The following is a 20,600-nucleotide window of genomic DNA, read 5'->3' as shown; positions in this document are numbered from 1 at the left end:
AACTTGGGCAACCATGAGGACTGCTGACCAGGGTCCTTCTGGTCATCAGACTTTAGCACAACTCCGAAGAAAGAGGAGCCCCATCAAGAGCATACGAAAAATGTTCCAAAATATGAGTAAGTCCATTTCTGCATTATGAATCATGTAGATGAACCACAAAGTTTGCAGAAATTCACAGATCACTTCAGAATGTGTCGCCTACTTGTAGGCATAAGCTCACTTTTTATGTCAGTTGGGGAATTTCTGTGGAAACATTAAAGAGACACCTATTTAATGTCTATACAAGCTATGCAGAGGCAGGGTCCAAGAGAAGACAAAAGGACAGGTTTGTAGTGGCTGTAAGCACCTGGCCTATCATCTTGAGGGCATCCAGGCCTTAGTGGGGCCATACCCTGGAAATCCCACAGGAACCACACTTGACCTTCCACTTGAGGTCTTCTTGGTCTCGTGGCCATGTAGCCTCTGGATATGTTCAGTTTCCCCCCCTGCACCAGGTTCCTACTCCCACCTCTTTATGCACATGGCTTTTTATGCACATGGCTGTCCACATCCTCTAGTCCCTGGTTCTCCATCCTCTGCCTAGAGAACTTGCAGTGGACAATTAGATGCTCCCCAGGGCCACATTTCTGAATGAAAGATTCTCATTGGTCCAGCCTGAGTCAAGGCATCTGTCCTGTTCAGCTATGCATTAGTTCAATAAAATACCTAGAACATTTAACTGATAAAGGAAAAAGACCATTTAGCTCATGGTTCTAGAGGTTGCAGTCCAAGATAAGTGGTCCCATTCTTGGGCCTCTGGTGAAGGCAGTGCATCATGGTAGGAACATGTGGCACAGAAAACTGGTTATACCATGAGCCCAGAAAACAGAGAAATAGGAAAGGCTATGGTCTTACAATCCCTTTCAAGGACATGCCCTCAATGACCAAAGAACTTCCCATGAGGCTACATTTCCTAAAGGTCCATAGTATCTCCCAACAGCACCAGCCTAACAACCAAACACATGGACCCCTGAGGGACACTATCCAAATTATAGCAGTGTCCATGTCCTGTCCAACTATCAGAATTGTATCCCACACACACAGCTGCTGTTGGGTCAAGCATTAGGCTTGGGGGGCAGTATTGAGGATGTGACAATAGGTTGAGCAGGTTCCTCCAAAGTTGTGTTCAAAATGTTGAGGAGTTCATTCATCTGTTTTTCCTCTCCCTGGGATTGGCCCCTGTCACCCCATGTCCTTCACTCCTACTTGTTTCTTCCACTTACCTCTCATTATGTCTCCCAGAAAGCTAAACCATGTCAGCAGGCATGAGCTCCATGGCATTGACTCTCAACTGCCTAGCTTCTGCCTCTTTGTCAGTGTTCCACACCTTCCTGATGCCTCACTCCTACAAATGGGGCTTGTAACCTCTAGGAGAATAGAGATGGGTATGGGGAGTGAGGAGATGAGAGTGTTCCATCCATTAAGTTCAAGGAAAGATGTCAGGACTGTTAATGGAAAAGCCTTTGTGTTGGTTTACGAGGGTTGCCAAAATAAAGGGTCACAGACTGGGTGAAGTAAAAATCAGAAATTTATTTTCTCAAAAAAAAAAAAAAAAAAGAAAGAAATTTATTTTCTCACAATTGTACAGGTTAGCAGTCAAAGATCAGGGTGTGTTAGTCAGTTTTCCTTTACCATAACAAAATGCCCAAGATACTCAACTTAAAAAGCAGAAGGGTTTTCTTCAGCTCAGTTTTCTGGGTTTCAGTTCATGGTTGATTGATCTTTTGCTTTTGGGACTTTAGTGAGGCAGAGAATCTTGGCAGAGAGTGTGTAGTGAAACAAAATGCTCATTTCATGGTGTCTGAGAAGCAAAACATGGAGAAAGAGGTACACCGGTGATCTTCATAACTCCTTCAAGAGCACATCTTCAATGACTTAAGATCTCCACTAAACCCCAGTTCTAAAATGTTTCTAGTACTTCTTAATAGCACCAATCTGGGAATAAGCCATGAATATGTTTGAGTCATTTAGGGTAATATTAGAGACAAAATTATAGCACAAGATATGGAAGTGTGGACCGTATCGGATCCCTCTGAGTCTCAAAGAGTTTTGACTTATCGATGGCTGCCTTCTCACTCTGTCTGCCCATAGTCTTTCCTCTGTGTTTGTCTGTCTTAATCTCTTTTAATAAGGACCCAGTCGTATGGTTCCACTCTAATGACCTCATTTAATTTAGTCACCTCTTAGAGACTCCTCATCTCCAAATACAGTCACATTTAGGGTACAAGGCTTAGGATTCAATATGTGAAATTGAGGAGGATAAATTCAATATGTAAAGTTAACAATGATGACATGGGGAGCTCCTCTTCAAATAGTGAATTCCAAGAATATCCAACATATTTTATAGGCAAACAGGCCATAGTTCTTGATGGACACTATTGTTACAGACGAGTTGGGTGCCGATAGGCAGGTTCCCGCAGAAATGCAGTGAAGATTGCATGAGTTTATGTGCACACCCCACCCCTGGCACAACATGGAGGTTCTGAGCAAGCTCCTGCAGAATGGACTCTAGTATTTGTTGCCATCCTGGGCCAGGACTCAGTGGCTCAGGCCAGGCTGCAAGATCATGAAGCTGGGCACCATGGAGACATATCATCTCCTTTACTAGATGAGAAATCAAGACAGAATGCATTAGTGTCCTTGTCATTCTGGGGGTACTGGCCCCAGGTTCATGATTCCTGTGGAGATTCTGGGGATCTAAGGGCATCCAGGCCAGAAGGCCAGCTCAGAAGCCCAAATATGACGTGGGAGTCTAAACCTCAAGGATGTAATTCCTTCTAAGGAGAAGTCCTACTGCTCTGCTCCCGATGGGTGGGAAGAGGAATCCCCGGGAGGAAACTCTCACAGAACAAATGGCCCTGGAGGTACTTGCAGGCAGTACCTGCAAGTACTATGGAGGCTATGGAGAAGTGGGAGACCAGGACTTGGGCTTTCAGAGATGAAAGGGGACTAAATCTGCATGCACTGTATCTTGGTGCCCAAGGGGGCAACAGGCACATGTAGCTGAGGGGCATCTCCTATAACCCCTCCTCTTACCCCATTACCCAAGTTATTCCTGCCTTTGTGGTCTCAGGCATTAGGTGCTCAAGAGTCTGCTTGAGTACTAGGGTAAAAATGTGGGTGAGGCCAATGTCATGCTAAATATTTCCAGAAAGTGGCTCATAGGGCTTTCACTGGTACACTAGGTCAACATTCAAAATTGATTTTTGTTAGGTCAGAATTTGGGCGACTATATAACGGACAGTGGAGCAACTGAGGCAAAGAGCAGTGCACCACATAGCGACCAATCAAACGGGCAGGAAAACTCCACTGACCCTTACATCCAGCTGTCACTCAGCAGGACCCTGACCCATTCCGGCCTATAAAGACCCTGGGCAGCCGGGGCCACGTGTGATTTTCTCTGGCTCCCTACCCTGACCTGTACCCCAGGAGGCTGGGAATTGCGCCCGAGAGCCAAATTCCAATAAGAGAAATGCAAATCAAAACTACCCTAAGATTCCATCTCACCCCAATTAGAATTTTGATTATCAAGAACACAAGCAACAATAGGTGTTGGCAAGGATGTGGGGAAAAAGGTGCACTCATACATTGCTGGTGGGGTTGCAAATTAGTGCAGCCACTCTGGAAAGCAGTATGGAGATTCCTCAGAAAGCTTGGAATGGAACCACCATTTGAGCCAGCTATCCCACTCCTTGGCCTATACCCAAAGGACTTAAAATCAGCATACTACAGAGATATAGCCACATCAATGTTCACTGCTGCTCAATTCACCATAGCCAGATTGTGGAACCAACCTAGATGTCCTTCAATTGATGAATGGATAAAGAAACTGTGGTATATATACAATGGAATATTACTCAGCCATAAAGAATGATAAAATTATGGCATTTGCAGGCAAATGGATGAAATTGGAGAATATCATGCTAAGTGAGATAAGCCAATCTCAAAAAACTAATGGACGGATGATCTCGCTGATAAGCGGATGAGGACATATAATGGGGGGTGCGAGGGGTTAGCGTTAGGGTTAGGGTTAGGTTTAGGGTTAGGGTTAAGGAGGGTGGTAAGAATGGAGGAAGGAAGGACTGTATAGAGGGAAAAGACGGGTGGGAGGGGTGGGGGGAAGGGAAAAAAAAAACAGAATGAATCAAACAATATTACCCTATGTAAACATATGACCACACAAATGGTATGCCTTGACTCCAAGTACAAATAGAGAAACAACATGTATCTCTTTTGTTTACAATTTAAAAAAAAGCCTACCAACAAAGAAGAACCCAGAACTCAATAGAATCTCATCCAAGTACAACTAGACTTTCAAAGAGGAACTAAGTTTAGTCCTACTCAAACAATTCTATGAAAAATAAAAGGAGGGTACTCTTCCAAAGTCATTCCATGAACCTAGTATCATCATGATTCCAAAACCAACAAAGACACATCAATTGAAGAAAACTTCAGGCCAATAGTCATGAAGAATAAAAATGCAAAAGTTCTGAATAAAGTACTGGTAAATCTCATACAGAAACACATTAAAATGATAGCACACCATGGTCAAGTGGGTTTTATTACGGGGATGCAAGTTTGGACCAACATACAGAAATCAATAGATGTAATTCACCACATCAATACACATAAAGACAAGAATCACATGATTATCTAAATAGATACAGCAAAAGCATTTGAAAAAATAAAGGTTCAAAACATAAAAAAACACAAAGATAGTAACAATATATCAGAACATTGTAAAAGCTATTTATGTTAAATTCAAGGGCAACACCATTCTTTTTTATTGTTCTAATAGTTGTACATGACAGTAAAATGCCTTTATACATTTTGATAGATCATATATAAACGGAGTGTAATTTCTCAGTTTTCTGATTTTACATATTGTAGGATCACATTGGTAATGAAATCAGATATGTACATGAGATAAATAATGCCTGTTTCACTCTACTATGCTTCTTAAGCCCATAACCCTTCCTCTCCCTTCACTCCCGTTTACCTAATATAAAGTAACTCTATTCTTCCTTCTGCACCCCCGTATTGTGAATTAGCATCCACATATCAAGGAAAACATTAGGCCTTTGGTTTTTTGCTTTAGGCTTATTTTGAACAGCATGATATTCTCTAGCTCCATCCATTTACCAGCAAATACCAAATTTTATTCTTCTTTAAACTAAGTAATACTCCATTGTGCATGCACACACGTGTGTGTGTGTGTATATAATGTGTGTGTATAATGTGTGTGTGTGTGTGTGTGTGTGTGTGTGTGTATACCACAGTTTCTTTATCCATTCATCTGTTGAAAGGAACCTAGGTTGGTTCCATAATTCACCTATTGTGAGTTGGGGTGCTATAAACATTGATGTGGCTGCATCACTGTAGTATGCTGATTTTAAGCGCTTTGGGTATAAGCCCAGGAGTGGGATAACTGGGTCAAATGCTGGTTCCATTCCAAGGATTCTGAGGAATCTTCATACTGCTTTCCATAATGGTTGCACCAATTTGCTTTCTCACCAGCAGTGCATGAGTTCCCCACATCCTCACCAAAATTTGTTGTTGCTTGTATTCTTGATAACTGCCAATTTAAACTGAAGCAGGAGGCACATTACCAGACCTCAAACTATACTGCAGACCTATAGTGAAAAAACAGAATGATATTGGCACCAAAACAGGCATGTAGGCCAATGGTACAGAATAGAAGACACAGGGACAAACCCGAATAAATACAGTTATCTTATACTAGACAAAAATGCCAAAAATATTCAATGGAGAAAAGAGAGCCTATTCAACAAATGGTGCTGGGAAAAATTGAAAGCCATGTGTAACAAAATGAAATTAAACCTTTATCTCTCTCCCTGCATGAAACTCAACTCAAAGTGGATCAAAGTCTTAAGCACTAGAACAGAGACCCTGTGATTACTAGAAGAAAATGTAGGCCCAAATCTTCACCATGTTGGCCTAGGATCTGACTTCCTTAACAAGACCCCTAACATACAAGAAGTTAAGTCAAGAATCAATAAATGGGATGGTTTCAAACTAAAAATCTTCTCCTCAACAAAAGAAAAAATCAGTAATGTGAAGAGAGATTCTGCAGATTGGGAGAAAATCTTTACCACATGTACCTCAGATAAAACATGAATCTCTAGGATATATAAAGAACTCAAAAAAACTTAATACCAATCATTCTCAATGAGAAAAACTGAAAGCATGCCTTCTAAAAACTGAAAGAAGATAGGGATGCCTTTTTACCACTTCTGTTCAACATAGTCCATGTCACTCTAGCCAGAGCTATTAGGTAAAGAGAATAAGAAAAGGGATACATACATATATGTAGGTCCATCAGATGAGGACATGATTCTATACCTGAAAGACCCAAAAACAATGCACCAGAAAAATTCTAGAACTCCTAAACAAATTTAGCAACATAGCAACATACAAAATTAACGCCTATAAATCAATTTCATAAGAGTAAACTAAAACAATTCACGGACAATAAGGCAGCACTGCAGGTTTTCAAAAGAATCCTACCTAAAAAGAAGATGAAAATCAGACACTAGTGCATGTAAAAAATAAATATCACTTAAGTAGGTAAGCAAATGTGAATAACTAGTGACTCTGATATTAAAAATCAAGCAAAAGGACATGAGGAAATAATACCTCTCGCCTATTCATATTGAATGTAAATTGGCTTGGTTCTTCAATTAAAGGCATTAAGTGGAAAAGTGAATAAAAAAATCAAGACCCAACTGTATCTTGTCTGCAGGAAACACACATCACATGCAAAGAGACTCACAGAATGAAAGCATGGAAAATGGTACTTCCACTTCATACAAACGGAAGCCAAAAGCAAGGAGAGGTTTGGTATTCTCATATTTATCAAAGCAGACTTAAAGCCACAATTAGCCAGAGATGACAAAGAAGATCACTACCTATTGGTAAAGGAATAATCCAAAAAGAATATTTAATGACTGTAAAGATTTATACCTTGAACACCAGTGCCCCCAATTTCATGAAACAAAAACTACTGAAAGTAAAAGGACAGATAGGTCATGTAACATAAGTTACACTTATATATCAATACACCACTCTCACCAATACCTATGTCATCCAGACAAAAATTCAGCAGTTACTGCGGAGTTCAACTGTATTTTTGATCAAAAGGACTGTACAGATGTCTATAGAATATTTCCTCAGACAACAGTAGAATAATCATTCTTTTCATAGTATTTTTCTCTAAAGCAGACTCTAAATTAGGCCATAAAAGCTATTCTTAGCAAATACACAAAGCAATCAAAATAATTCCTTGCATATTATCAGATCAAAATAAAAGAATATTTCAAACCCATACCAAGAAAATGACAGAAACAGTACAATCCCTTAGAGAATGAGAAATGCACTTTTGCATGAAGAATGCATCATCAAAGGAATTGGGGGAAGTATTAAAAGTCCCTTAGAATCAAATGAAAAGAGAAACAATTCCCAGAATCTTTGGGATACAATTTTCACTGTAGTGCTAAGAAGGAAATTTATAAATATGTCTACATACCTTAAAAAAAATCAGTGGGATCTCAACTAAATCACCTATACAAGAATCTTGAGAGCTCAGAAAAACAAGAATAATCCAATGCCAAACCCAGTAGAAAGAAAGAAATGATAAATAGTAGTGCTAAAATGTAGAAAAAGAATGAGTAATACCAAGGATAAATGAAACAAGGAGTTGGGTCTTTGAAAAGATAAACAAGCTTAATAATCTTTGAACCAAACTAGCCAAGGAAAAGAGAGAAAAGATACAAATGAATACAGACAAAAAATTGGATGTTATGACAGACACCATTCTGAAATCCAGCAGACCATTAGAGACTATTTTGAGAAGTTAAATGCCAATAAATGGGAAATCCAGAGGCCTATTGGGATAAATTACATCATAAAAACTAGCAAATGGAAAGGAAATTGCTAGATTTCTAGACAGATATGATCTACAAAATTTTAATGAGGAGGAAATAGGAAATTTAAAGAGAGCAAAAGCATGCCATTGTGCTGAAAGAGTAATGAAAATCTTTCTACAAACAGCAGCCCAAGACTAAACTTTGCCAAACCTTCAGAAGAGAAGTAATGCTGATGCTCCTCAAAAAATTACATGGGATCAAAAAAAAAAAGGGAGAAAACTGACAAAAAATGTCATTCTATGAAGGCAATATCACCATTATAGGAAAAATTCCAAAGAAAAAACAAGGAAAGAAACTGATTTAATAATATTCTTATGGAAGATATTTTCCAATATGCTCATGAAATACTTGAAAACAATTTTAACATGACATTTAAATGATCATACAACATCATAAAATTGGTTCAATTCCAAAAATGTAAGGAAAAGTCAACACATTCGAATAGATATAGTACGCCACACAGAGAATCAAGGACAAAAACCTCATGATTATCACAATAGATGTACAGAAAGCATTTGAAAAAATTCAAACTTCTTTCATGAGAAAAGTCTGTTGGCATGGATGTGGGGGAAAAGGCACACTTTTTACATTGCTGGTGGAGTTGCAAATTGGTGTGCCACTCTGGAAAGCAGTGTGGAGGGTCCTTAGAAAACTTGGAATGGACCCACCTTTTGACTCAATTATCCACTCCTCGGTTTACAACCAAAGGACTTAAAATCAGCATACTACAGTAACACAGCCACGTCAATGTTTATAGCAGCTCAGTTCACGATAGCTAGATTGTGGAATCAACCTAGATGCCCTTCAACAGATGAATGGATAAAGAAATTGTGGTATATATACACAATGAATATTATTCAGCCATAAAGAAGAATAATATTATGGCATTTGCAAATAAATGGATGAATTAAGTGAAATAACCCAATCCCAAAAAAACAAAGGCCAAATGTTTTCCCTGATAAGTGGAGAATGATATATAATGGGGGTGGGGGGTGGGGAGGGAGAGAACAATGGGGGAACTTTAGATTACGTAGAAGGAAATGAGAGGGAGGGGGTTATGAAAAATGGTGGAATGACACAGACATCATTAACCTATGTACATGTATGATTTCACGAATGGTATGAATCTACATCGTGTACAACCATAGAAACGAAATGATGTACCCCAATGATGTACAATGAATCAAAATGCAGTCTGTAAAAAATTAAAAGATAAATAAAAAAATAAACTAGGAACAGCAGAACTTGCTATTACAAAGGTTATGTATGCCAACCCCAAAGCCAATGACACACTTAATGATGAAAAATCTACAGCATTTCCTCTAAAATCAGAAACAAGTAAAAAATGTGCAGGCTCACCACTCCCATATAAAATAGCACCTGAAATATTAGTCAGAGCAATTAGACAAGGGAAGGATATAAAAAATAAGAAGTCAAATTATCCCTATTAACAGATTATTGGACACTCTTTTAAGGAAGATCCTAAAGGCTCTGCCAGAAAAACTTTAAGATACCATAAGGAAATCTAGCAAAGTAGCAGAAAACAAAATCAACAAAAATAATATTTCTATACAACAAAAGCAATCCCATGGAGGGCTGGTTTGGGCTCAGTGGTAGAGCATTAGCTGGCACGTGTGAGGCATCAGGTTTGATTCTCAGTATCATATAAAAATAAATAAGAAAAATAAAGGTATTCTGTACATTCACAACAAAAATTTAAAAAAAAAAATCCCCCTGAGAATGAAATCAGGATAGCAATGCCACTCACAAGAGATGCAAAGAAAAAAAAAATACAGAGGAAGAAAGCAAACCAAGGAGGTGATGCAACTATTCAAGGAAAATTGCAGAATGATGAAAAAAATTGAAGAAGATAGAGAGTCCTCATAAATTAATGAAAAGACTACCTTAATATGGGGAAGATATCCATGTACAGAAAGTGGTTCATAGATTTTTATGCCCATCAGACCTCCAACAATATTATTCATGCAACTGGAAAAGTTATTCTGAAATCCATATCGATGAAAAACAGACCAAAAATAGACAAAGGAAACCTGAGACATAAGAGCAATGCAGAAGGCATCACAATATCCAATTTCAAGTCAGGAAGACAGCATGATTCTGACAATGAAACTGTAACATAAATCAGAATTGATGGAAGATACAGAGAAGAACCCACTTGGTAGTCATCTGATATTTGGACACATGTGCCAAAAACATATGTATGGGAAAAATCAATGTTTTTTTCAAAAAGTATTGGCAGCAAAAGAAGTGATAAACAGCATGAATACAAAATCTCAAAATAGGAGGAAATCTTTCTCCACTACTCCTCTGAGAGGACACTAATAACAAGAATATATAGAGAACTCAAAACACTTAACATCATAAATACAATCAATCCAATTAATAAGAACTTGACATACAAATGGTCAAATATACATGAAGAAAACTTCAAAATATCTAGTAGTCAAAGAAATGCAAATGAAAACTACAGAGATTTCTTCTCTTCACAGTAAGAATGGAAATCATCAAGAATATTCATAATAAATATTGGTGAGGATGTGGGGGAAAGGTACACTCACACATTGTTGGTAGGACCCCAAATTAGCGTAATCACTCTGGCAAGTCATTTGGAAATTCCTCAAAAAACTAGGAATGGAATCACCATATGATCTAGCAATTCCTATCCGGGGCATATATCCAAAAGTTTTAAAATCAGCAGAGCAACAGGGATACAAATATATCAATGTCTATAGCAACACAAATCAGAGTAGTCAAGACATATTGAATGGATTGTAAAATGTGATATACAAACACAAAAAAGTGTAACTCTGTCTTAAGAAATGAACTAATACCATCTGCCAATGAATGAACTGAACTGGAGAATATCATGCTAAATAAAATAAGTCACCAGCATACAGATCATTTCCTGAAATAAACCATATCTTAGGCCACAAAGCAATGCTCAGTGCATATAAACTATTAGAGATAAGTCCTTGCATACCATCAGATAATAAGAGAATGAATTTAGAAATCAACAATATAATGAAAAATAGAAGCTACACCAACACCTCTAGACTAAAGAATGCACTACAGCATGAACAATGAATAGCAGAAGAAATCACAGATGAAATTTAAAAATACATCAAGGTAAATGAGAATAGCAACACAGCATATGCATATCATTGAGACACTTGCAGGTGGTTCTCAGAGGAAAGTTCATAGTACTGATCTCATGCATTAGAAGAATAGAAAGTCTCCAAATAAATAACTTAACATTACCTTTCAAGGTCATGGAAAAGGAAGAAAAAAATCAAAACTAAAAGCAGCACAAGGCTTGGTTCCGATGAAAATAGGAACCAAAATCTATGAAGGGAAACAAAAATGTTTCAAGTGAATCAATGATACACAAAAATTGATTCTTTGGGGGTAAAAATGACAAAGTTGACAAACCCTTGGCCATACTAACTGGAGAAAGAAGGAAAAAACTTAATTGTCTAAAATATGTGATTTAAAGGGAAATATCACCATGGACAACATTGAAATACAGATGATAATCAGAAATTATTTTGAAAAATTATAATCCAATTAAATAGAAAATTATGAAGATACTGAAAGATTTCTAGAGAAAGATTACCTACCAAAATTGAGCCTATAAGACATAGAAAATTTAAACAGTTCAATTTCAGCAAGCTTCTCAGGCTCACTCATGTTTTTTTTTGTTTGTTTGTTTGTTTTGTTTTTTTTTTTTTTTGCGGTGCTGGGGATTGAACCCAGGGACTTGTGCTTGTAACACAAGCACTTTACTAACTGAGCTATCTCCCCAGCCCAAACAGATCAATTTCAAACAATGAAATTCAATATACTATCAAAATCCTCCCAACAAAGAGAAGCCCAGGACCCAATAGGATCTCAGCTGAGTTCAACCAGACCTTCAATGAAGAACTAATATAAATCATTTTCAAAATATTCTATGGAAAAGAAAAGGATGGAATCCTTTCAAACTCATTTTATGAAGCTGGGATCACCCTGATTCCAAAGCAAGACGAACACACATCAAAGAAAGACTTCAGGGCAATAATCCTGATGAACATAAATGTAAAAGTTCTGAACAAAATACTGGTAAATTGCATACAAAAACACATTAAAAAGATAGCACACCATGATCAAGTATGTTTCATCCCAGGGATGAATGGTTGGTTCAGCATACAGAAATCAATAGATGTGATTCACCACATCAATACACATAATGACAAGAATCACATGATTATCTCAGTAGATGCAGGAAAAGCATTTGAAGCTTCAAAACACAAGAAAAACATTGAGAGTAAAAACATACCTCAACATTTCAAAAGCTATTTACTTTAAAACAAAGGCCAACATAATTCTAAATGGAGGAAAACTGAAAGTATTCTTCCAAAAATTGAAATAAGACAGGGACGCCCTCTTTGAACATTTCTGTATAAAATAGCCCTCATCACTGTAGCTAAACTATTAGGCAAATAAGAGAAAGAAAAATGATTCATACAGAGAAATAAGAAATAAATCTAGCAAAAGATTCTCTATTTAGAAGAACCAAAACCTGCACCAGAAAAATTCTGGATCTCAAGAACAAATGCTGCAAACTAGTAGGATACAAAATTAACACCTGTAAGTCACGTGCATGAGAGGAAACTAAAAAACTTCAAGGCCACTAAGGCAGCACTACTGAAGGTAATCAAAACAATCCTACATAGATAAGAAGATAAAAATCAGACATAGAGCATGTCAAAGAATAAATCTCACTAGAGTAGGTAAGGAAATGTAAATTATGAGGAAATCCAATTGTAAAAAAGAACAAATGAAATGAAGAAATTCATACCTCTTTAGCATTCATAGTGAAGGTAAATGGGCTTCCTTTCTCAATAAGAAGACATTAATTGGAACATGAAATGAAAAATCTCAAGACACTACTACATGTTGAATGCAGGAAACACCCATCACATTCAAAGAAACTCACAGAATCAAAGGAAGGAAAATGGTATTTCCATTTCATACAAATGGAAGCCAAATGCAAGAAGCAATATCTCTCTTATATTTGCCAAAAGACTTCAAATCACCATGAGTCAGAAATGACAAAGAAAATCCCTACATATAAAAGGCAGAAGGAATACTCCAACAAGAAGTTTTAATGGCTGTAAATATTTTGCCCTGAACATCAGTGTCCACAATTTCATGAAACAAAAACTACTCAAAGTAAAGTAACAGATGGGTCCCAGTAAATCAGGGTGGATCACTTCAATATACACTATCACCAATTGCTATGTCATGCAGACAAAAAATCAACAAAGAATCAATTGAAAAGAGAAACATCCCAGTATCTCTGGGATACAATGAAAGCAGTGCTAAGAAGGAAATTTATAAATATGGCTACATACCTTAAAAAATCAGAGGGATCTTAACTAAATAACTATAGATGTTTCTACAGGACTTAGGGAAACAAGAACAATTCAACTCCAAATTCAGAAGAAAGAAGAAATGATAAGTATTAGTGCTAAAGTTAATTAAATGGAAAATTATTGAACAATACAAAGGAAAAACAAAACAAAGAGTTGGGTCTTTGAAAAGATAAACAAGATCAATAAACCCTGAACCAAATTAAGGTAAAGTCAGAGAAGATACAAATTCTTAAATTTACATATAAAAGAAGTGAATCTTATAATAGACACATTTCTGAAATCCAGAGGACCATTAAGGACTGTTTTGAAAAGTGCAATGCCAATAAATGGGAAATCCAGGGGCCCATCAGGATGACTTACGTTATAAAAATTAGAAAATATAGAAGGAATGGATAAATTTCTAGAAAGGTATGACCTACAAATTGAATCAAGAGATACAGGAAATCTAAACACAACAATAGCATGCCACTATATTTAAGAACTAATGAAAAGCATTCCAAAAACAAAAGCCAAGATACAGACACATTCATGGTGGAATTTTACAAAACCATCAAACAAGAACTAACACTGATGCTTCTCAAACACTACATGGGATAGAAAAGGGAGGAAACTGGCATACACATTCTATGAGACCAATGTCATCCTTATAGGAAAACTGCACAAGTAAAAACTAACAAAGAAACTTATTTAATAATGTTCTTGAACATATTTGCAAAAACCCTAATGGAATACTTGAAAGCAATTTTGAACAACACATTTAAATGATCATACAACATCATATAATTGGTTTAATTCCAAAAATCAAGGATGGTTCAACAAATGCAATTCAATAAATGCAGTTCACCACAAAGAGAAACATAGACAAAAAATCTCATGATCTTCTCAATAAATGTAGAAAAAAATCTTTGAAAAAATTCAAGAGTCCTTCATTAGAAAAGTCTTAAGAAACTAGGGACAGCAGGATCTTGCTATAGTATTACAAAGGCAATGTATGCCAAATCCAAATCTAATGGCATACTGAATGGTGAAAAATTGAAAGAACTTCCTCTAAAAACAAACATGAAAAAGATGTGCATGCTCATCATTCCTGCCCAAAATAGAATCTGGAGTTTTAGTCAAAGCAATTACACAAGGAAAGGAAATAAAAATAAGAAACCAAATTATCCCTCTTTACAGAATATCTGATCCTCTTTGAGAAAATCCTAAAGGTGCCCCAAGAAGAATTTAAGATGAGATAAAATTTTAGTAAAGTAACCGAAAACAAAATCAATATAAAAATATAACTAATACATCTATACAATAAAAACCACCCAAATGAGAATGAAATCTGGATAACTTCACCCACAATAGAAGAAAAATTATACATAGGAATAACCCAAACCAGCACGGTGACATAACTATGCAAGCAAAATCCCAGAATGATGAAAATAAAATTGATGAAGACAGAAGACAATATAAGGGCCTCTTGTATAGGTGACAACTCCATTAAGAACAGAAGCATAACATACGCCTCTTTAAAGAATATAAAGTAGAATGATTATTTTAAAAGTAGATGTCAAAATAATCTTTTCTAAAATCTAGTGAGTTTTCCAGATCCTGGAAGCATCTATGTCTGCAGCTCAGGCTGAAGCACAACATCACATCTTAGGGAGATGATTTAGCAATACCTTCATTATGTTTTGAAATCTGAACACTCAGGTTAATGCTTACACCAAATAAAAAGGTTATCTATGCTTCTGCTTTTAAATAACTAAATGATATACTTGTCAAGGAGTTTTCAGACTATGGTTTTAGGCACTGCATAAATACATGAATAGGCAGCCTGTACAGGGAAGAGAGAGTACAGGTTATTTTGGAGAGGTCCATTTATTCACAATTCATAAATCAGCTGATAAGGGAAGAAGTTATGTTTAACAGAATGCTGTCACCTCTATTTCTGCCTCAGGCGGTGAACTCAGGATAAAATACAGCACCGTCAAATTGTTTAAACCACTAATCCTGCTGTTTTCATTTTTAGAGATATTTGGGGAGACACATGCTGTTCCACCTAATAAGTTATGGCATACATAAGAAAACACAACCCCAAGCCTCAGCCAACTGGACCTTGTGTTTACGCTTAATGCTGTGCCCCTGTTATGGAACCATTCCCTGATAATGGTGAAGACCAACTAATATATTATTAAGGTAGTATAGCACAAGCTTCTCAGAGTTATTAATGCTAACCTGGAAACTGATGTGCAACTCTGTGATCCAGCTTCACAATGCTACTTTTAATACGTCAACAATAATAGAACATGCCTGAGAATAAAAGAGGTTATGCACCATATACTTTATATTCCTCAAAAAAAAAAAATCATAAATGACCATTTTAAAAATGGATTTTGTTCGTGTTTCTGGGGAAAAAAAAAAAAAAGATTTTCCTTCTAAAATATAAACTAAAGCCAAAAAAGAAGAAAAAGAAAAGTAAGAAAGGAAAATATGCAGAATTCTATCCCTTGTCAGTTAAAAAAAGTGTGTGTATTTATAATAAGTTCAGCACAATTGTCAAAGCTAATATTTACATTTTTTTAAGCGTGAAGAACTGGGCTGGGCGGCCTCCCCGGTCCCGCTGCAGGCTGCAGCGTCAGCTTGCTGGGGCCTCGGTGGCGGCGGCCCGGTCACCCCAGGCGCCCCGGCCCTGGTCCCCCACTCCCTCTGCCTTGCCGCCAGGCGCCGGCCTAGGCCACTGCCGCAGCCCCAACTCCCGTAGGCACCGCCCGCTCGCGGCCCGCCCCCTATGGGCCGGGGCTGAGGCGCCTCGGCCCGCGGAGCCCCGATGCTGGGGGAGGAAGCCGGTGCTGCCGGTGCTCACCATCAACCCCGCCATCGCAGGGGGCCCGTCCCACACCAGGGAGGGCGCCTCCGAGGCAAACCTGGTGGACCTGCAGAAGAAGCTGGAGAAGCTGGAGCTAGACGAGCAGCAGAAGAAGCAGCTGGAGGCCTTCCTCACCCAGAAGGCCAAAGCTGGTGAGCTCAAGGAGACGACTTCGAGAGGCTCTCCGAGCTGGGAGCCGGCAATGGCGGCATGGTCACCAAGGTCCAGCACAGGCCGTCGGGCCTCACCATGGCCAGAAAGCTGATCCACCTGGAGATCAAGTCAGCCATCCGGAACCAGATCATCCAGGTCCTGCACGAGTGCAACTCCCGTACATCGTGGGCTTCTATGGGGCCTTCTACAGCGACGGGGAGATCAGCATCTGCAGGACACGTGGATGGTGACCCCCTGGACAGGTGTTGAAGGAAGCCAAGCAGATTCCTGAAGAGATCCTGGGGAAGGTCAGCATTGCGGTTCTCCGGGGCCTGGCGTACCTTCTAGAAAAGCATCAGATCAGGCACGGAGACGTGAAACCCTCTAATATCCTGGTCAGCTCCAGAGGGGAGATCAAGCTGTGTGACTTTGGGGTGAGAGGGCAGCTCACTGACTCCATGGCCAACTCCTTTGTGGGAACCCGGTCCTATGTGTCTCCAGAGCGGTTGCAGGGCACACACTACTCGGTGCAGTCGGATTTCTGGAGCATGGGCCTGAACTGGTGGGCTGTCCATCGGAAGGTACTCCATCCCCGCCCCGCCCCGCCCGCCCGATGCCAAGGAGTTGGAGGCCATCTTCCACAGGCCCGTGGTCGATGGTGCAGAAGGAGAGCCCCACAGCATCTCACCCGGGCCTCGACCCCCAGGCACCCCATCAGTGGTCACGGGATGAACAGCCCGCCGGCCATGGCCATCTTCCAGCGGCTGGACTACATTGTCAATGAGCCACCTCCCAAGCTGCCCAGTTGTGTGTTCAGCCCACAGTTCCAGGAGTTCATCCTCAAATGCCTCATTAAGAAGCCAGAAGAACGCGAAAATCTGAAGATGCTCGTGGGCCACGCCTTCATCAAACTCTCAGAGGCCTAAGAAGTGGATTTCGCGGGCTGGCTGTGCAGGACCCTGCGTCTGTAACAGCCCAGCACACCCACACGCACTGCAGTGTGATGGCCACCGGGTGCCCGCGTCTGGCCGCCTGCCATTCTCATCTGTGCCCGCCCTTCGGCCCCTCCTGCCCCAGGAACATCTGTGTCCTCACATCCCCTGGGTTGCCGCCTGGCCCTGGAGGGACACTGCTCCTGTCACCGTCTAGGAACCTGCTTACTGAGTTTTAAAACGAAACACAAAACAGGGGGAGGAAAAGCAAAAAGAAAAAGAAAAAAAGGAAGAAAAAAAAAAAAAAAAAGAACAGGGCTGGGCCTACAGCTCAGTGGCAGACTGCTTGCCTAGTACATGTGAGGCACTGGGGTTCAATCTTTAGAAACATAAATAAAGGCATGCTGTTCATATATGACTGCAATTTTTTTTTTAATTAAAAAGAGTCAAGAACGGTGTCCGGCTGCAGGGAAGTCGGTGGAAAGGAGGGCGGGGGAGGAAGGCTGAGGGAAGAGAGGGCACCCCCGGGCGCCAGGGTGCATTGTGGGAAGGAGGCGGCAGCGTCCCTGGGCGGGCGGGAGGTGCACCGGCGGCGGCGACGGCGGCTGCGGCGGCGGCGGCCGTAAATCCTCCCGGCCGCTCACAGCACTGTGGAGCCGCGTCCCCAGCCCGGCCTCGGACCGCGCGCCCCTCCTGCCCCTGGCGGTTTCTAGCGCGCCCGCCTCTCCCCGCGCGCCAGCCCCTCCCCGCGCGCCAGCCCTGCCGAGCCGGCCGGCCGGCCTGGCTCCCCTCCCCGGCCCCGACGGGCGGGCGGCTGTCCTGAGGAGGCGGAGAGGGCAGTGCTGGGCCGACCGGAAGGCGGGCAAAGATGCCGATGCCGAACTTTTGCGCTGCCCCCAACTGCACGCGGAAGAGCACGCAATCGGACCTGGCCTTCTTCAGGTTCCCGCGGGATCCGGCCAGATGCCAGAAGTGGGTCGAGACTTGTAGGAGAGCTGACCTGGAAGATAAAACACCTGATCAACTCAATAAACATTATCGATTATGTGCCAAACACTTCGAGACCTCTATGATTTGTAGAACTATACATTTTGCAGAGGCATCAGAAAACTAAAGAATGATTGGGTTATTTTATTTCTCAAAATTAATTGAAGTAGATACTTGTGAAGTCATTGGGAGAGTCCTTATAGGACAGTTCTTCGAGATAATGCAATACCAACAATATTTGATCTTACCAGTCCTTTGAACAATCCACATAGTAGACACAGAAAACGAATAAAAGAATTGAGTGAAGATGAAATCAGGACACTGAGAATGAACGCTATGAAAATGGACGAAAGCGTCTCAAAGCATAATTAAGGAACACTTTGACAGACCAAAGGTCAAGTAACTTGGCTTTGCTTAACATAAACTTTGATATAAAACATGATCTGGATTTAATGGCAGACACATATATCAAACTATATACAACTAAGTCAGAGCTTCCTACAGATAATTCAGAAACTGTTGAAAATACCTAAAAGATTTTTAAAATGGGCTTTCTCTTACATTTGATATTTGCACGAAAAGCCGTAAGGTGTATGTAGGTCACTTAATCACTGAATATCTGCCTACAGGCCTTTGATGAATGCATTAGCCATTGGTAATCTGCCTATATACATGGCACTTGTTTAAGCTCTCATGCTTTGAAAACTTGTCTGCTCTTCCAGAAGACAGCATTGGAAGTACCACATTTCACCTCTGTGTGACCTCTGCCAATAGCACTCTGGAATTGTTTTAGTTAAGTCTTTTAGATATAAAATGTACTATTACCATGGATCCATTGCCAGGTATTGTTATCAATTTTGAAGAAATAAATTTTGAGGAGATATAAGAAAAGAATGTATCTTATGAAATGTTACAATGAAGGCTACTGTTGACCTTTGACTATTAGTTTTAAGTGTGTTAAAATCTGTAATGGACACTTAAGGGAATTAACCAGAGAGTTGTGAGCTCACCAAACAGATTTCAGTATAGATTTTATCTTGTATCAAGTGAACTTAAAGAACAAGTTACAGTTTGAGTGGAGAGCCCGCCATTGTTCCACATCTGGTTGTTGCTGTTTACATTCCTTTGTTGAGCCTACATCTTCATAAGCCTACACCTTCATTTTACCAGGTAAATGTTGAACACTTCTGCTTCATGGTCAAGACAGAGTCAGAGGCTGTTAATAGGTGCAACTTGTCTGTTTTCTTTTTCCATGACTATACTGCCTCATCTTGATTTATAAGCAAAACCTGGAAAACCTACAAAATAAATGTTTTGCGGTTTATCTAGAACTAATATAGAAAATATTGCGATTATATTTTTGGTGAAGAAAATCAATTTTGTATAGTTTATCTCAATCTAAATAAAATGTGAATTTTGTTTATAAAAAAAAAGTCAAAAACAGTTGGATAGCATATATCTTTTTACATTAATTGTACTCATTTGTTTTTCACCTTATAACTATTTTCCCACATGTAACCTGGTAAGAACTTGAGATAGACCTTACAAATTTATGTTTCATAATAGTTTTTTTCTAATGGAACTTGGTGTAACCCAGACATAACAACGGATTCTTTCCTAACTCAATGCATAAAAGGTTAATAGTTTTATAACAATTTTTGAACTCTGAGTTCTCAAAATTCTTATTAAGAAATAAAAAGTAATAGTAGGTAACTTTTACTAAGCATATGTGTGCAGGCAGTAGCATTTGTGGTTTTCCAGAATAGTATTTAACTTTCACAGTTAACCTACAATGTATTATTCCCATTTCACAGATGAGAAAACTGATGAGCAAAGGTGAAGTTAGGATTCCAACACAGGCCACTTGAAATTTTGGCTCCATGGGTTGTTTTAAAGTATGACTTCTATCTTGCACTGGGTTGTAGTTACATTTCTTATTTTGGGTACTATACGTTTCACACTTTTAATAGTGCAAAGTTAGTGTCTATGCACAGTCCCTGCATTGTTCTACTCCTTTTCAGCAACTGATGAATCACTTTCAACAACTAATTCATCAGTCTTCCAAGTAAATTTAAAGGGTGCTTTATCTTGTCAATGTCTTATCGCCATCTAGTGGTCAGTTTCCTATAACAGCACATTACTTGGTGAAGAGTTACCCTATCATTCCTGAACAGTGTCTTGAAACACTAATCCTACTAAGCAACTTAAAAACTTATATTCAACAAAAACAATTCTACTCTAAAGAATATATGAC

The 20,600-nt window shown here is 39.4% G+C and overlaps 1 pseudogene; it reads left to right on the top strand.

The window, feature by feature from the left end:
• The first annotated feature begins 13 nt into the window (after positions 1-13).
• LOC124985674 (dual specificity mitogen-activated protein kinase kinase 2-like) lies at positions 14-17,726 on the top strand (annotated as a pseudogene).
• Positions 17,727-20,600: the final 2,874 nt, after the last annotated feature.

Source organism: Sciurus carolinensis, chromosome 5, assembly GCF_902686445.1.
Source record: "Sciurus carolinensis chromosome 5, mSciCar1.2, whole genome shotgun sequence".
Classification (NCBI taxonomy): domain Eukaryota; kingdom Metazoa; phylum Chordata; class Mammalia; order Rodentia; family Sciuridae; genus Sciurus; species Sciurus carolinensis.
Note: the sequence above shows the minus strand (reverse complement) of the source record. Positions and strands in the feature narration are given on the sequence as shown.